The sequence below is a fragment of the Nicotiana sylvestris genome, chromosome 9 (assembly GCF_000393655.2).
Source record: "Nicotiana sylvestris chromosome 9, ASM39365v2, whole genome shotgun sequence".
NCBI classification, from domain to species: domain Eukaryota; kingdom Viridiplantae; phylum Streptophyta; class Magnoliopsida; order Solanales; family Solanaceae; genus Nicotiana; species Nicotiana sylvestris.
Window position 1 is genome coordinate 102580860 of NC_091065.1, and position 13235 is coordinate 102594094.

The 13235-nt window shown below is 35.0% G+C and overlaps 1 long non-coding RNA gene across 1 annotated transcript; it reads right to left on the reverse strand.

The window, feature by feature from the left end:
* Positions 1-1670: 1670 nt before the first annotated feature.
* On the reverse strand, positions 1671-5215 carry LOC104238075 (uncharacterized). The gene is made up of 2 exons (XR_713812.2): positions 4761-5215; positions 1671-1939 (listed from the first exon to the last, which is right to left on the reverse strand). It is a non-coding gene; the product is annotated as an uncharacterized lncRNA (long non-coding RNA).
* Positions 5216-13235: the final 8020 nt, after the last annotated feature.

A 13235-nucleotide genomic window follows, 5' to 3' on the forward strand; every position in this document is an offset into this window, starting at 1 on the left:
AATATCATTCACTTCAGTCAGTAAGTTCCCTAGAGGATTCTCATACTCCTTGTCACCACGTATCTCTCCCACAAAGTGTGCATTATCATGTGCAGGTAAAGGATTCGGCGTGATGTTCTGGGTGTCACTGTCCTGGACCACAATTATCCCTTCTTGAATTATTCTTTCTATCTCCCTTTTCAAAGCACGACAATCTTCAATGTTATGCCCTTGGAAATTAGAGTGGTACATGCACCGTGCAGTAGGATCAAAACCTTTTGCATATGGGTCTGGAGTATAGCCGATGAGCGGCTCAATTAGGTTAGACTGTTTTAACTTTTCAAACAAGCTTGTGTAGGATTCTCAGATTGGAGTGAAAGACTTTTCTCTTTGCTACTGCCTTCTCATTTTGTACTTCGGCATTGGTTGGAACCTCTTTCGGGTAGGGGTTGATATGCTTGTAGAGATGGGTAAGACATTTGTGGAGGCGGTGCAAGCCGTTGCGGGTTTTGTAAGTGTGGAGCATATGACAGTGCATTATGGATAGAGTACTAGGGAGGTGAGGTATGACTTTAGGGATTTTGTGGAGGAAAGTAGCATTGGTGAAGATTATCTGGAGTACGAAGATATTCATAGGGTCGGTATTGAGGTTGAAAGTGTTTAGCAGGAATGCCCACTGGATCATGTCATTGGCGGTGCTCATCAACATCATTTCTATCAATTGGAGAACTGACCCGAGCAACTTGTTCGTTCCATCTAAGCCAAAACTCCCTAAAACTTTCCGTGGGTCTCTTTCCTTGGGCATCAGGGACTTTGAACACAGTCTCGCTAGAGGATTGAGGAAGAGCAGCTGGTGGAGGGGCTACAAAAATAGGAGCAAATATCGGAGCAGGGTATGAGGTTGTTTTGGCTGGTGGAGCATGGAAAATTTAGGAGGAAGTGCCAGGGTAATTCTGGTAAGGGGTAAAGCCCAGGGCGTGTTGAGGTTAAAGATCAACAGTAGTGGGAACCTGGGCTTGTGATAGTGGTGGGATAGTTGCAAGGTATTCAGTGTAGTTAGTGGGGAATGAAGGTGGAGGATGCCCCTTGACCCAAGACTGATGCATTTATGCCATCTGTTGTTTCAACCTTTGGACCTCCTCTTTCAATTCAGATTCCGACTTCTCAATCTCCCTCGACGGGTCAACAACTCTTGTGTCCAAGTCTTTGCTAGCCATGGGTACCTCGTTCTTTGACCTTGTGTTGTATGGATGAATTGCCAAAGTACCACAAACTAACCACCCTCTGTTATGATAACAATGAAAGTAACAAAAGGAGCAACACAAAGCCGACATATTAGCGTTAGGGCATTTATCAGATAGAAATATCACATTGCGTACAATGCACCTAGCAACAATTAATAGTTCTAGAATGACTTCGAGGGTCACAAGGTCATTTGGCATCATCCCAATTTGTTCATTTTAACCTTCTCTTTTCTTTCTTTTCTAGCACTTCTTGGTTTGCTCCTTTTCCTTCCTCTCTTTTTCTTTTTAATTGTCACTCTTTTCTTTCCTCTCATTTCTCACATCCCACAACTTTTTTTCTTTTTTTTTAATAATGATTCGATCAAACCCTATGTAGGTTGGCTACGTATCATGTTCCTCATGAATCAGATCAAGTGTAGTTCTGGAAAAGTAATGGACAAAACAAACTAAAAACAAAAATCTTTTTAAATTTTTCATTTATAACCTTTTTTTTTGGTTTTCAAATACATCATAGGAAGTATGATAACAAAAGACTAGAAAATCTTAACTAGACTGACAGACTCGATACTACTGTACAAGACTAATAATTAAAAGACAACATAAATAGACTAAAAAAAATAAAAAGTTTCCTCAAACAGTTCGTGCATGCAATGGTCCTGACTAGAATGGTCTTGGGGTATTTTGTCATGTTCAAACATTAGCAAATTGCTCCATACCTGAATGAGAAAAATAAGATCAAATAGATCAGTGACTCAAGACACCATGAAATCTCCTATTGGACACATGCAAGGCATAATTTGGCTATTTTTGCAAAATGACCTAAGTGGCTATTAGCGCAAACTTGACAAAGTTGACCCCTAATGCATGAAAAATACTCCATTTAAAGCTCACACGGCTCCAACATCCCAACAATCATGGACTTAAAAAAAATTACTTTGCGAAAATGACCCATTTTGCAAAAATGGCCGATATGGTCAGAAGTGGCTAAAGATGCAAACTCAAAAGGAAGGACCTTAAAGTAATATGACACCAAGTTGTGGACTCGAGATCCTAAGACATGGGTAATTGAACCATATTTGCGAAAATGACCCCATTTTGCAAGAATGACCGATGTGGCTAAAAGTGGCTAGACATTCAAATTCAACAGGAACGAGACTTGAAGTAAGGAGACAGCTAATTGTGGATTCTAGACTCTCCAAACACGATTCAACAAGCCACTTCGCAAAATAGCCTTATTTTGCAACAAAGTCGATGTGGCCAAAAGTGGCTATATATGCAAGATTTGGCTAAGACCTCGCGAACCAAGAACCTAAGGCTTGCTAAGAAAGACCGGACCCTATGTGGGTTGCCTATGTATCACGTCCCGAAAGACGAGAATCAGGTTCGCATAGTTCGGGAAGATTAGATATAGAATAGAATTAAAAAGAATGCATCTATTTGAAAAAAAAACTATATTTTTTTGTCTTTTTGAAAAACAATGATGAAAAATGTAAAATCTTTTAGATTTTTTTTTTTTGATTCTGGAAAATGATAGGAAAGTGCAAAATCTTTTTGGATTTTTCATTTTCATTTTTTTTGTCTTTTTCTTGAAAAAGTTGTGAAAGAAAAATATAATTGGGTCCTGCTTGCTTCATTTTCACCCTTCTTTCCCAAATATCGGTCTGCCAAATGGCCTTTTTACCCTCAAAGATGTAACATGTATCACATAGGGATGATTGAATGTCTTTTTGGGCTACGGGCCCATTTTTGACAAAATTTGGATAGGTTTCCTACAAAGGGACATGGTGCCTGGGACCAAGCCCTACTAGGTGTAAATGACATGATGCAAATAAAAATGACCTAAAAACTGACCTATGTTTGGGGTTCACTAACAAGGAAATTCGGTGCGGCACGTGATCGATGGCAACAGCTCTAGCTGTCCGCCCACTCCACGCTCCTACGCCACCCCCCTAAAGACACGGGTGACTTACAAAAAGGTCGTGTACGCTCAAACGTACTCCGGAAGACTTGTTGCAGAAAGAAGACTTATGATTATGCAAATGATAACAGTTTATGAAGCAGTAACACAAAGGAAAAACTGTAAACAAATAAGCAGCTAGCAAATAATAAAAAGACATAAATAAATAAAAAATCAAATAAAGCAAACAAAACACATAAAAACCTCAACCTAATATCCTAAAAGCCAACAAGATCAAGTACTAGCTCGAACCTGCAAATCCCCAGCAGAGTCGCCAGAGATGTCACACCTTTTTTTTACAAAGTAACCCTCTAAAATAATAAAAAGATTTAGTAAAGCTTGAAAAGGGTTTTCCATTAGAAAAGTGACAAAAATGGTGTTCAAAAGGATTAACTCAGAATCGCCACCTGACTTTGATTTCGGTGTGCCAGGTCACCGTTTTTCTAAAATTAATTTTTTTCCTTTCAAAACACTTGAGACTCCAAAACTAAGTCTGCACCATAGATTCGGGTAAGGGGATTCATTTGACTTGGGGAGAAGGTGTTAGGCACTCCCCAAGTCCTGTAACTAGTACGGTTGCGTACTCGATTAAGTTGGCTTTTAAAATATTCAATTGAGGTAATAAACACAGAAAAGCAAATAAACACACAAAAGGCTCGAGGTCGTCCCTACCTAAATGAAAGAAAATTAAAAGAAGGAAAATTAAAGTTCTAAATTATCATACGCTACTTCTTCTACGATGTTCGCCACGGTCTCCAATTATAGAATACTACGGGGCATTCCCCGGAATAAATATGTACAATTCCTTCGGGGCATTCTCCGGACAAATTTAACTAAGGGAACGACCTCTCGCCTCAACACTAATAAAAATCCTAAGTCATGCCTACCCAAGTGTGGTCGGCTTAAAGCATGCTACTAGCGGAGAAATAATGAAATAAGACTATTGAAAAATTAAGCCGAGTTCTTTCATTTTACAGTCGCATTCCGCCGCACGACCCGAGCTATCCAAAATAGGTACCAACCATACCAACAAAATCAAATAAACTTATAGAGGAAGCATTTAAATATACGTAACAAGATAAAACATTGCACAACGAGATAATAGAAAAGATAATTGGCCATTTGAAGTTTAAGACAATTCTGACAATGGATTTTTGCTAGAAAGGACTTGGTTCTATCATTTGCCTAAATATTAGTACTTAATATTATAAACAATTTTATATCCCAAAATAACTCTCACATATTAACCCAAGAAATGTTTTCATTCAAAATAACTTTGTTGAGCAAGCCACTAACACCCAAAGTAATCGAACAACTATGGAAACAAAATTAAAGATTTAAAAAGTCAACAGATACAAAGAAGACTACAAACATCTAAAGAGTAAAATTAATTATTTATGTGCCAATGTTCTTAACGGGAAGATAAATTAAACTAATTGGTGAATTAATCCCGTTAGGCCAAATAGAATGAATTTCATTAAAGATTAACAAGCAGACACACATCCAAACAAATGTTCCGTTCAAACACCAAAACAATTTGAAATCTGAAAATCTAAGAAGAAACAGAGTGAGGAATAGACCTTTAATTGAGCAACGACCAAAGAAGCTAACGGGGACACGAACGCAATGGAACCTCAAACAAAACCTCACACCGGAGACAAATTCAATCGGAGTTCGTCCGCCTTCGCTCTGTTTTCCCCTCACTTTTTTTGTTTTTTCTTTTTTGTTCCTTGGACTGAAAATCGTCCTCCCTCTTTCACTCTCATTTTCTTGGTTGTGAAGCATAAGAAGTTAGAGAATGACAAGATTAGAGATCAAGAAGTCTAAAGCAGCTGGAAGGGTGACCAGGAAACTGTCTCACTGTCCGTTCCCTCCCTCTCTTCATCTCTATGCGTGTACCTCCTCCTCCTTTTTGTGTGCGTCTTTTACTAATGGCAGAGGTGGCTGAAATTCTTAGGGTGTTAGGTTGGCCGGCGGTTTTGGGTGGTTCAAGGTCTAGAGGGCAGGTTATGCGGCTGTTACCTTAGGAGCCCCCTAGGGTTCATGGAAGATGTGGCTTTTATTTGGTTTGGGGGATTAATATTGGCCATAGGATTAAATTTAAATAAAGGGCCAGGATTAAAAAGTTATGGGTTGGGTTAATGGGTCAATTGGGCGGGTCAAGGGGTTTGATGGCTTAAGGAATTGGGTTGTTAAATTTGGGCCTCTATTTGTTAAAATTGGGCCAAAAGAAAGCTGAAAAATCCATTTTAAATACCTACAAATATGTAAAAATTCTAATTGGTTTTGAGAAACTATTAATATTAAAATTAAAGCTAAGAATTAAAGTTAAAACTATTTTTGGTATTTTCAAGGATTATATTAGAATAAAAATAGGTTGAAAGTAATATGTCTTTCTAAAAATACGTAATACTAAATTAAATAGGAAAATGAAACTATTTTTATTTATTTTATTTATTTTTTGTATTTTTTATTTTTCACTTTTTGTGCCTTAAAAATAGAATTAAAATTAGTAATAAAGTAAAATCCTATAGAAATAAACTCAAATAAATATCCTAAAAATACTAGGACTTAGAGGTGATTCTAATGCGTGGTCAAAAATTACATGTCTACAATTGACAAAGCTGAGAAGATAGATTCTCAGAGTAATGAGAGCTTAGTTGATATTGATCCAGTTTTAATTGCTAAGGCACCTATTGCACATGAAGGAACCCAAGATAATGATGGAGATAGTGATCAAGATCAAAATGAACATCATGGTGTAGATGTTATGGATGCTCCAGTTGATGAAGTTGTGGTTGATCAGCAACCAATTCCTGCATTGGTAACTACTTCGAATGCTCCTGAAACCTCTCTTAGAAGATCTACAAGGGAGAAGCAAAAATCCATGCGCTATCCTCCTGAAGAGTATGTACTTTTGACTAACATGGGAGAACCTGAGAATTATGATGAAGCCATGCGAGATACTTACAAAGATCAGTGGATCGAAGCGATGTAAGATGAGATGAAGTCACTCCATGAGAATGACACATAAGAGTTAGTGAAATTGCCGAAAGGTAAGAGAGCTTTATCTAACAAATGTATATTCAGAATAAAGCAAGATAACCATACCTCTGCTCCTAGATACAAGGCGAGGTTAGTTGTTAAAGGTTTTGGCTAGAAGAAGGGAGTTGACTTTGATGAAATTTTCTCCCCTGTTGTGAAGATGTCTTCTATTCATGTAGTTCTAGGCTTAACCGCAAATCTAGATTTAGAGGTTGAGCAGATGGATGTCAAGTCTTCTTTTCTTCATGGTGATTTACATGATGAGATTTATGTGGAGCAACCTGAGGACTTTCGTAATTAAGCTTGCAGATAAGCATGCGTATTGCAGAAAATTGGTAGGCATGAAGCATGTCAAGAGTTCCTCTACTTGAAGACACATTTGCCCCCTGGCTGGAGGGGGAGTTTGTTGGGCACATGCCCATGTTGTCCAGCCAAAGGCCCAATGAGCTAATCATATTCTCTTTTGGTTTCTATTCCTATTTGGAATTGGATTCGGTTTATTCCTATTTTGAGTGAGTTTTGGCTTTAAGAGAAAACACCACTCATGATCTATAAATAGGACAACCTTGGAGAATTATTCTATGTTCATTGATACAAGTCTTTGAAATACTTAAGCACATAAGAGTGATTTTTGAGAGAGCTTTCGTCAAGAGATAAGAGAGAAGAATATTATTTGTTTTGCTGCAGATTTTTATTCCGAGCAGCCAACATTCAAATCACGTTTTTAATTCGTTAACCGTTGGATCGGGCTAAAATTTTGACTGAGTATTCGTAACATCTTGGTCTTGGATTTGTATGGTAGAGATCGGATTTAGAGGACTTTAGTATCTGATTTCGAGCCTCGAACAACAACTTTATTTTTGTGGATTATACTCTTTCTTCAATTGATTAGTTGTTGCTCTTGTTACTATTGTTGCTCCGTGTTTGGCACTTGTTGTGTAGCCAATTTGGAGAACTTTTGTAACCCTCTTATTGTTATAGTGGATTTTTTTTGGATCTTTGTGATCCCGTGGTTTTTACCTTCGATTTGAAGGGTTCTTCATGTTAAAATTTGGTGCTCTGATACCACTTGTTGGGACCGAAAAATCAGGTGTCATGCGGAAGCTAGTAAAGAAAACCCTTAACGACGATAAATCAAATAACAAAAAGAGAAATATACAAAAAGATACACAAACATATAGCGTGGTTCGGTCAACTGACCTATGTCCACGGCGGAGATGAGCAATCCACTATAATAAAAGAGAGTACAAAATATCGAGAGAACAACCTCACGAAGAGGCAAACACAAGTGACACACTAACACTTGTCCCGTAGAGTTCTCTCCCTAAACATGACTCTCAAGCCCCATATGATTACATTTTTTTTGTGGATGCTCCTGAATGAGAAGGAAGGATCCTCAATTTATAAAACTTCAAACCTTTTCCTACAAGAAAAGGTACTAGCCAAATATGGAAGATTTGTAATTTTCTTCTACAAGAAGAAAAACCTAATTAAGGTAAACATGTTGCCTTTCCATCAACAAAATATGGTAAGAAAATCAGGACAACTCCTAACAATTCTCCCCTTTGGCCTGAATTTTCTGACAAAATAAACTCGATCCACCTTCTTCACATAGTCTTCAACAGGTCGCATCTCCAAATCTCCACCACAAAGTTTGTCTCAACGTGCGTAGCACACCGGTCAAATTTCTCAGACAAAAATCATGATTACCGTCAAATAGGTTGCAGCTAGAACTGAATCCACTAAGATGAACCTGTCTTGAACCTCGCTCTGATACCACTTGTTGGGACCGAAATAATCAGGTGTCATGCGGAAGCTAGCAAAGAAAGCCTTCAATAATGATAAATCAGAAAACAAAATAGAGAAATATACCAAAAAAGACACAAATATATAACGTGGTTCGGTCAACTGACCTACGTCCACGGCGGAGATGAGCAATCTACTATAATAAAAGAGATTACAAAATATCGAGAGAACAATTTAGAGGCAAACACAAGTGACACACTAACACTTGTCCCGTAAAGTTCTCTCCTTAAACACGACTCTCAAGCCCCATATGGCTACATTGTGGATGCTCTTGAATGAGAAGGAAGGATCTTCAATTTATAGAACTCCAAACCTTTTCCTACAAGGAAAGGTACTAGCCAAATATGGAAGATTTGTAATTTCCTTCTACAAGAAGGATAACCCAATTAAGGTAAACATGTTGCCCTTTCCTTCAACAAATAGGAAAATCAAATATGGTAAGAAAATCAGGACAACTCCTAACAAATGTATATATACTTGAAAAATAATTGATTTTATTATAATTACAAATTTAAATATACCAAAAGGCAGCATTACTCAGTAATTTTAAGACCTCTTATTGAATAAAGTAGAAAAACATACTCTCCGACCAACTCTATCTCGGTCCTTCTCGCCATCACGCTATCGATTAGACTTTGCTATCTCCTTTACGAAATTTAATTGCTTCAATAGATGATGTAGGAAGTAGTATTTTTTCATCAACTTTATTTTCTCTATACTCTTTGGCCATAATAATATCAATTATGCATTGGCATAATTAGCTTGTCAAGGTTGGTTGCTTTTTACTGCAGGAATATTCAAGCCTTGCTTTTTTATTTGGACGTACGCGTCGCGCACAAAATTCAGCTTCATCATAATTCATATACAACTATAAATATTTTCTTTTTTTTATTTATACAACAATAAGTGTTTAGAGTTTGAATCTCACTGGTGGATATATATGACATCTGAATTGTGAAATGAATTATTCTTAATATACTGAATAAAAATTTGGTAATCAAGTAAAATAAAATTAGGAGAAAAAGGTCATTTATCTCATGTGCTATTCAAAATTATCCATTTTCTTGTTTTTCAATGAAGTCTTGGAGCTTATTCTGGTCTTGAGGTTGTCATGGTATTTTCTTCACATTAGCCTATCACAACAAGGCAAAGGCAACATAAATTCGATAAAGAAACAATTATAAGATGTAAATTGAAATAAAGATTAAATAAAGGAAAAAAGCAGAGAAGGAATTGACACATTTATCAAAATAATAGTTGCTTTGTCCTTCAACTTTTTTGAAATGATTCGGCTGTAGTAAAAGAATATTATCCCAATTTGTAAGAAGTATATTGTCTATGTAACTTTAGAAATGCAACAAACTAAAAGCAATATAACAAGAGCTAACACAACTGTTGATATGTAAATATATGTGTGATTTCATCTTTCTCAATTATATATTGATTTTTGTCTGCGAGAGCAATAAGTAAATAATAAGTAAAGCTATTTATGCTATAAAAGATTTTACTACAAAGCTTGTCTTGTTATCATGTTTCTGGGGAAGAAGCTTGGGATACATCGTCCACATACCCACACCAAACAATAAATATCTACCTAATAGTAGTAATTCTTTCAATATATATAAATCTGAAACATAATTTAGTAATTTTTTACAATCAACCAATTATTTATGGATAATCTGTACATATGTCCAAATCATAATATAAGAAATTATCAATTCTAATTAGCAGGAATTTATGCATCTTATTTCATTGCATATTCTACAATATTTAAAGGGAAAATGACACTGTATAACCGCTCTTAATATATATATATATATATATATATATATATATATATATATATTATACAGTTTTTTGGCTACAATATGTAAATAGTTTATGGGGCTAGAAGTTAAAAAACTCACATTTAAATACTAACAAATTCTCGAAGTTTGAGGGAAACCTTTTTCCTCTTTATTTTTTTATTCAGTTTGCAACAACATATGTATTCAACTATAAATAAGAACCGAAGATGTAACTTTATCTCTGCATATGCAAGTTCAAAAGAAAAGAGTACTACCAAAACGTCTTGCAAAGTGAAAACTAAAACTCAAACAAACGCTAAATAAGAAAATTATATGATCGTCTCCAAGTTTTTAAATTTATCGTTAGCACTTTCTACCAAAATGAGACATTTAATTTATACTATCGTAAATGAAGTTATACAACATAAGCAAGCACTGTATAGGTTATAGCTAATTAATATTATAAAGTAATAAATATTCAACTGAGTATTTCGCTTATATACTGGAATAACCAAAAGAATAAAGAAGAAAATATCTTACCAGAATTAAGTGCGAGATGGCAGTGGCTCGCCGATAGAGTATAATTCCTCAACGCTCTCTTTTAGCGAAACATTTTCCAAAAGCACATCTCTCGAATTCTTTTTGCACTTGCACCTTGCACTGAAACTTTATCAAAACGGAAAATAAAATCAAGCAAATGCTCAGACTTGCATTCAAAATCACGCATTAGAATAATTAATTTGACACAATTTAGTTTAGAAAAGAAAATGGCATATAACAAATAATGATAATGAATAGTAATAATTTTGCGGAACGTGGAAGTAGATGCATATAGAAGAACTTAGAGTTTTCTATTCGCCTCATTGCATATTAAGCCATTAAAGTTATACAAGAGAAGTGATTTGGAGAGAAATGACGGTGACAATTGGCTAATTAGGAGATGTTTGAAGGTGTTTTAGGTTTTTTAAGGGTTGTGACTGTTGATGAAAAATATGAAGCTTAGAAAGTAGAAACTGATTCTTATGAATAGTCGTCTGACAGAATGTTGGCGTCTCCTTCGAGGCTTTAGTTTTATTTATTTATTTATTTAAATAGGTATAAATAATAAGGGCAATTTAGTAATTTAACTTTTTAGTTTTAGGGTTCCCACTTTTAATATAGCTAGTCTCTACATCGTATATCTTACTAAAAACATTAAACATTAAGATAGTATGAGATACCATGTATAAGGATTGACCTATTACTGTGCATGATTTAAATTTTGTACTCGTAGTTATAACCTCCAGTCTTTATTTTAATTTGATGGCGTAATGACTTCTTAGCCACTTAAATTTGTAGGGCTTTTAAAAGTCGATACATAAACTTGCGCTTTTCCCATTTGAACACTTCAACTTTATGTAATGAATACTAATAAACATATTTGACCGTTGACTATGCCTATGTGGAAGCGTCGCAGCTGACATGGCTAAATTGTGTGCAAATCACGCTGCAAAAGCGCGTGGATAATATTGTTTTTATTAAAAAAAATATGAAAACTGAAATAAAATACAAATGACACAGGAAAATCCCTTTCCCCTTCTGAATTCCCCTCCCTCCCACCTTTCACTACAATATTTTTGGCCTATAGCCACACTAATTATAGACAACACTCGAAAAGTGTTGCCAAAAGTAGCTATATATAAGCTTATAAAGCGCGGTCTTTGACTAGAGTCTTTGGCCACGTTTTTAAAGGCCACACTTAAAAAGCGTGCTCTTATAATATAAAGACAACACTTCTTAAGTGTTGTCAATTTACAAATTATTTAGCAACGCTTATTAATTATAATTCAACGTTTTTGAAGAGTTGTTATATTCTAATACCAAATTTAACACTTTATAAGCATAACCTAAAAATTTGTTATAAAACATTTCTCTTAAAATTTTCTCCCAAATACACAGATAATGAAAATATTTCCCTCCTCCCCACCCAATACTCAAAAGGCAAAGTAATTAAAACATAAGATCCTCCAGAACGTTTCCCTTTCTTTTCCTCCTTACCCTAACTTTGTTGCTTTTTTTTTTCCGCCGCTGCTGGATTGTGTTGCTGCTCCTTCACTATAGCAAATCTACATCCTTTCTCTATTGGTTAGTATTTCTTTTACTCAAAGGTTTTTTGTACTTTTTTTTTTTTTCGATTTCTGATGAAAAAATAATCTTCTATGATGTATATACATGGGTAAGTTGGTATAGTCTTCATTTTATACTCAATGTTTTTAAAAAATTTCTAATTTTAGGTTCTTGGGCTGAAAAGAAGTAATTTTATTTTGTTTAATTTCTGAGTATAAGTTTTAGTTGTTTTTACTAATTTCAGATTCTTGAGTTGAAAATGAGTAATCTTTACAATTTGATTTTGGTTATCTTTGATTGATGTTCCTTCTTATACTTAAAGTTTTAATTTATCTAGTTTCTTATTGAATTTTTTTGGGGCCGATAGAAGTTAAACAGGATTCGAGGAGTTGTTAAAAATTCATAGAATATATTAGGAATTTACAGAACAAACGAGCATTGTGGTGTTTCTAGCCATTCCACACAAGTTTGGTTGTGCCTGATGCAGTGCTTTAGAAAAGGTTCCAAATTCTTTACATTAAAGGGAAAATTAAATACGTTGTTGATCAGGAATTCTCTACATTGGAATCTATAGTTGTGATGCATTATTGTGGATCTCGATTCAGATATGTTTTGTTCATCTAGCTATGTGGATTGTGCAATATAGGAAGATAAAATGTGGTTTTGTGATTTCTCTCCTTCAATCATTAGAGTTATTAACGTTAATGGATTTTAAATTCCGATTCCTTGTTCCAATATGCCCTTTCTTAAACGCAACACGCAATAATGAATTGTTTGGCTGGTCTGGTGTTCCTTAAAATGTATTCATTAATTGTTGAAAAATAAGTTATCTTTTTGTTTGATTTTGGGTGTCAAAGCTTTAATCAATTTTTACAATGTATACGTTTACTGATATTTGTATTCGACCTAATTATACCGAAAGATTTCACAAGTAGGGCGTTATTTGCTTGAGTTTGTGATTTCAAAATATTTTGAAATTGCTTTTGAATTAGATGGTTATTTTGACTTAATTTTAGTTGTACAACCAATTTTGGAGGTTCTAAGTATAGCTTGTAAATGTATAGACCGTGATCCGCGTTAGAGGCCCTCGATTGATCAAGTGGTTTCATGGCTTGAGGCAATTGGAACTGGAAAAATAGATGAAATTCATCTACTTTTTCCTTGTAGTCTTAGCTTATATTACTTACAAAGTGAAAAAGATCAATGTAAAGCAAACAGAAAGTTTAATTTTATAGAGTTGGTTATAAAACTGATAAATTGCTTTTTGGTTCACTTGGTTTCATCCACTATATCTTTCATACAATATGAGAT